The sequence below is a fragment of the Colobus angolensis genome, unplaced genomic scaffold, assembly GCF_000951035.1.
Source record: "Colobus angolensis palliatus isolate OR3802 unplaced genomic scaffold, Cang.pa_1.0 Scaffold112, whole genome shotgun sequence".
Taxonomy (NCBI): domain Eukaryota; kingdom Metazoa; phylum Chordata; class Mammalia; order Primates; family Cercopithecidae; genus Colobus; species Colobus angolensis.
Genome location: NW_012112253.1, coordinates 1829249 through 1834576, shown reverse-complemented (window position 1 = coordinate 1834576; position 5328 = coordinate 1829249). Strand labels below are relative to the sequence as shown.

The following is a 5328-nucleotide window of genomic DNA, read 5'->3' as shown; positions in this document are numbered from 1 at the left end:
TGCAGTGGTGCGATCTCGGTTAAAGCGATTCTCCTGCGTCAGCCTCCCGAGTAGCTGGGATTACAGGCGCCCACCACCACGCCTGGCTAACTTTTGTGTTTTTAATAGAGACAGGGTTTCACCGTGTTGGCCAGGCTGGTCTCGAACTCCTGACTTTAAATGACCTACCTCTGCCTCCCAAAGCGCTGGGATTCCAGGCAGGAGCCACAGCACCAGGACCCAAGGCCCTTAAGTTTTAAGGCCTCATTCTTCAGTCAGGTTTTCCTTGTTACCGCGTGTTCAGCCAGTTGTTTTTAAGTTTGTGTTTAAGAGAAACTAACAATGAAAACGGACTCGTTGTTGTAGGAGGAAAGATTAGAATGGAGCCTCTGGTGCTGTTTGAGCGATCCCTCTGCGATCCCGCTGCTGTGTTCGGGAAAGGCCCATTGTACCGTCGAGGCGGCAGGTAAGAGTCCTGTACAGGTGCTCTGCCTGCTTTTCCTTTCAGGCTTCTGTGTCAGCTGTTTTTCCCCTGTAGAATGTGTCCCTGACCTCCACCCCTTAACCCTACCCAATTTGTCTTTACAGGTCTGACCATCAAGGCTCTTCTGGGTCATATTCAGTTCATGCTGGTATTTTCCCTTCCTCCTCTCTTTAGTCCTTGCTATTTTTGCTTTGGTCATGTTATGCTATATTCTGTAAGCCTTTTTACGTTTTTTTATGGTGGCAGGGGAAAATATTTTCTAATTATGCTTTGTGCTTTTTATCTTCCACTCAATAAATGCTTAGTAAATATTTGTTTTATTGAGTATATGAACCTATTCTAACTATATTGTACTTGAACAAAAATCTTAACTGCCTTGTAAGTTAACTGCTAAGAATTTGTCAAACGTGCAGAGATAACATCAAGAACTTGTGTACAAAAAGGTCTCTAAGGGCTTGATGGAAATTTGTAAATTGACTTCATATGAAAGAGAGTGTAATAAGTGAAAATGTAAAGCATGATTGGAGAGCCAGAGTAATAAGCAAGCATCCCTTTCTCCAGATCCTTTGTAACAGTATTATGTGTCTCTTTCAGAAATCATTCTGAAAGATAATGCCAACTCGGAGCCTAGGAAACCATCCAGTAGGTTTCTGCAGCTTAGGTGGTTTAATTCCTCATCAGCACCTTTGTTTTCTCTGCCTCCATTTGCTTACAATGATGTTCTCAGTAGCTATAATTGCTGCTGTCTTTGAAGACTTAAGCATTTTTTTTTTTTTTTAGCTCACAGGGGTATATGTGCATTTTTATTTCACCAGGTGTTAGAATTTTTACTCTGCTTTTGTGGGCTCTGGGTTAGCTACTTGGTTGTTTAGTTGTAAAATGATTAGCAGGGAAAACCATGTGTGTGTCTCTGTGTGTGTGTGTGTGTGTATTTTAAGTTTCTTTTGTTGTCAGAGCACTTAGAATTTTAGTTTATATAGTAGCTCTGTCAGTTTACTTTATTCTCCACCCCACATTTATTGAACAACAAAGTATAAAAGTAATGTGTCCCATAACCAGCCTTCAGAAGAATTACAGCTGCTGTATGTCTGAACTTTCTTGTCTTTTCTTTTTCATTTATTTATTTATTTATTTATTTATTTATTTATTTTTGAGATGGATTCTCACTGTCACCCAGGCTGGAGTGCAGTGGCACAATCTCATCTCACTGCAACCTCCGCCACCCAGGTTCAAGCGATTCTCCTGCCTCAGCCTCCTGAGTAGCTGGAATTACAGGCACCTGCCACCACTTGGCTCATTTTTGTAATTTTAGTAGAGACAAGGTTTCACCATCTTGGCCAGACTGGTTTTAAACTCCTGACCTCGTGATACACCTGCCTCAACCTCCTAAAGTGCTGGGATTACAGGTGCGAGCCACCATGCCTGGCTGAACTTTCAAGAAGAAGTTTGTGCATCAATTTTCAAAAAATTATGATATCAAAAGAGAGCTGTGTCCTACCTTTGGAAAGATACAAAAACTGAACATTCTGGCAAGCAGTTTAGCTTGCTGGTGCTTGAGATAGAGCCACAGATTGGTCTCAGTGGATTTATAGAGAAAAATAGATACAAAAAGTTATTTCTAAATAAGACCAAAAAATACTTTTCTTAAGCAGTGACAGGTAAAGAGGTTGTCTTGGTTAACCTTGAAATGTGTTGCCCTTGATTAAGACAGTTTTATAGTGGGGATGGTAGTGGTGATAAACTTGTTTGAAATTTGTCCACTTACAGTAACCTTTGTGGTAGCCGTCACAGTCAACTTCATCCTCACAGGCCTTAAAATTACTATAAAACTAATAGAATGGAGGAGAAACAAAGGACCTGAATAATTAGATGCTTAGATAATTGTAATGTGTTTTCATAACCGATGAAAATGAGCAGTGTTAGAAGCAGTTAAACATTCTATGTAAGCAACACTGCCTGAATTTATATTGTGATTTTTGAGCCCCATTTGCTGTTTAAAAACTGGCATATTGCAGGTCATATTTTAAAGACAAATGGAAAACTTATGTTTTCAAGATTGATATGAAGCTTAACCTTATCAAAATTACAAAATTTAAAGCATATGATTAAAAAATATTAATGCATAGGTTTAAATATTGGTCATCATTTTAGATGTCTTTCAGAATAGATTGTCTCTTAAATATAAAACTGAACCAACTTTTAACATATTGCAGAGTTTGTGCTGAAGGTTAAGTTTCCTGGGGTGGTGGATATTTTCTAATATGGACAACAAAACCTTCTTATTTTAAGAAATTTAGAAAATTTTTAGGTAAAACTAGAAAATATTACTGATAATTCTACCACTCAGAAAGTACCACTATCAGAATTTTGTATTTTTCCAGTCATCTGCTCATCTCTTTTCTCCTATGCTGGTATATGTTCCCTCTCCCTTGAAAAATCAGATTTTTTTTGTAATCTGCTTATTCACTCAACAATATTGTAGATCCATGTCATAACTTACTCCTCTACAGTGGCTTCAGTTATTGTGCGCTTTCTGTTGGATGACTGTACCATCTAGTCAGTCATGTTTCCTGGTACTGAATACATGGGTGTGTGTGTGTGTGTGTGTGTGTGTTTCTACCTTAACTAATGCTTTAGACATCAATAGGTAGAGCTAAATGCTTGAAACCTTCCAAGTGGTGGCTTTCAGTTCTCATTGCTGAATTGGTTTCTAGAGATGAAACAAATTATATGGAAACTTTTTTCTGAGATGAAGTCTCACTCTTGTCACCCAGACTGGAGTGCAATGGCATGATCTCGGCTCACTGCAACCTCCACCTCCCGTGTTCAAATGATTCTCCTGCCTCCACCTCCCCAGTAGCTGGGATTACAGGTGCCTGCCACCACACCCAGCTAATTTTTGTATTTTTAATAGAGACGGGGTTTTACCATCTCTATTGGCCAGGCTGGTCTCTTAACTCCTGACCTCAGGTGATCTGCCTGCCTTGGCCTCCCAAAGTGCTGGGATTACAGGTGTGAGCCACCATGCCTGGCATTTTTTCTTCTAGGTACCAACTTATATTTATCAGTTTGGTAAAAATGTTAGAAAGTGTGCAATGAAATGGGCATTCTCACAGTCGTGGCAGAAAGTATAATTATCTTTGATTTTCTAGAAAGCAGTTTGGCTCTCTAGAAACTTGTCTAACCTCTCTCCGTTTAGGCAAGATAAATTCTGACTACCCCAAGGTGGCCAACCTTGTCCCTGTGATTCCAGATCTCCCAGAAAGAGAAGTTTAGTCTCAGGGAAAACCCAGATTTTCTTGGCTTAGCCCACCTTGACAGCTGATCACTGGAAATGGGTGGGCTGGTCAAGTCCTGTGGTCAGGTTTTGTGTCCAGAGAGGGAGGTGGAAAGATGGGAGGGATGTAGCAAAACTGACATCAATGGAACTCTATAAGTTAATATAGAATGGCAAAGGGATGTTTCTTCCAAGGAAGAAATTCTAGGGAAGGAAGGAAAGTGGAGGAGAAGGCAGCAGTTCTCAAAGTTTTGGAATCAGGACTCCTTTACACTCTTAAAAATATATTGAGGGCCCAAGGAGCTTTGGTTTATATAGGTTATATGTATTGGTATTTATCACTAGAAATTAAATCGGAAATACTTAAACTATTCTTTAAAAGCTCACCACATTTGTTATAAATGCTTTTATGAGAAAATTTCTAAACCCAAATTAGTAGCACAATCTTACATTTTTTGCAAATTTCTTTGATGTTTGGTATGTCATTTTTATCTGCATTCAATTTATTGTGTGATATTTGCTCGAAAAAAGGTGAACAATGTCCAGTCTCCCAGGTTGGAATGCAGTGGTGTGATCACAGCTCACTGCAGCCTCAGTCTCCAGGGACTCAGGTTATCTTCCCACCTCAGCCTCCAGAGTAGTTGGGACTACAGGTGTGTATCACCACACCTGGCTGATTTTTTGTATCTTTTTATAACAACAGGGTTTTGCCATGTTGCCTAGACTTCTTTTCTGATACTCCATCAAAACTTGGTTTTTCCTGAACTTTGGATCTTTTACCCTTGCATGACATTATAACATCATGCATTGGTCATTTAGAAAATAATGATTCACCGAGATCTTCTACATGTTGATACATTTGATTATACAGTATCAAAATACATTCATCAATATCACCATCAATCTCATCAGAATGCTTTTGGAAAGCTATGGTGGATATAAGTTTTCTAAAATTCTAATTTTTATTCAAAAGCTTGAATTTTATTATTAGCAATTTTATTATTGAATTTTATTATGGCCTGTCTGTTGTTTTTCTTGAAATGACAGAATCTCGTTTTTTGAGAAAATGTCTCCCAAAAACCCACGTTGAAATAATATTGTTTGTCAGTCATCCTTTCAAGTAAAAATGGTATTCCATTAAAGTGGTTAATTCACTTCACGACTTAGTGACATGAGGGTTTTTTCTCAGGCAGTCTGTAGGAATGCTCCTGTGTACTTCCAATTTCATCACTTGAAATATTAAAAAGACATATTCAAGGATAAAAATGTAGTAAAATTTTCACTGCTTCATCATAGACATTCTTTTTATTTTTGAGACAGGGCCTTGTTCTGTCACCCAGGCTGGAGTGCAGTAGCATGATCACAGCTCACTGTAGCCTCAACTTTCTGGGCGCAATCCTCCTGCCTCAGCTTTCCAAGTACCTGGGACTACAGGCATACAATCACAATGTCCAGCTAAACTTTGTATTTTTTATAGAGATAGAGTTTCACTATGTTGGCCAGGCTGGTCTCAAACTCCTGACCTCAGGTGATCCACCTGCCTCAGCCTCCCAAAGTGCTGGGATTACAGGCGTGAGACACCACACCT

General features: G+C 39.2%; 1 pseudogene; it reads left to right on the top strand.

Annotated features, from left to right (window-relative positions):
- Nucleotides 1–5328, top strand: part of LOC105523336 — a 15983-nt pseudogene that overhangs the window by 2339 nt on the left and 8316 nt on the right.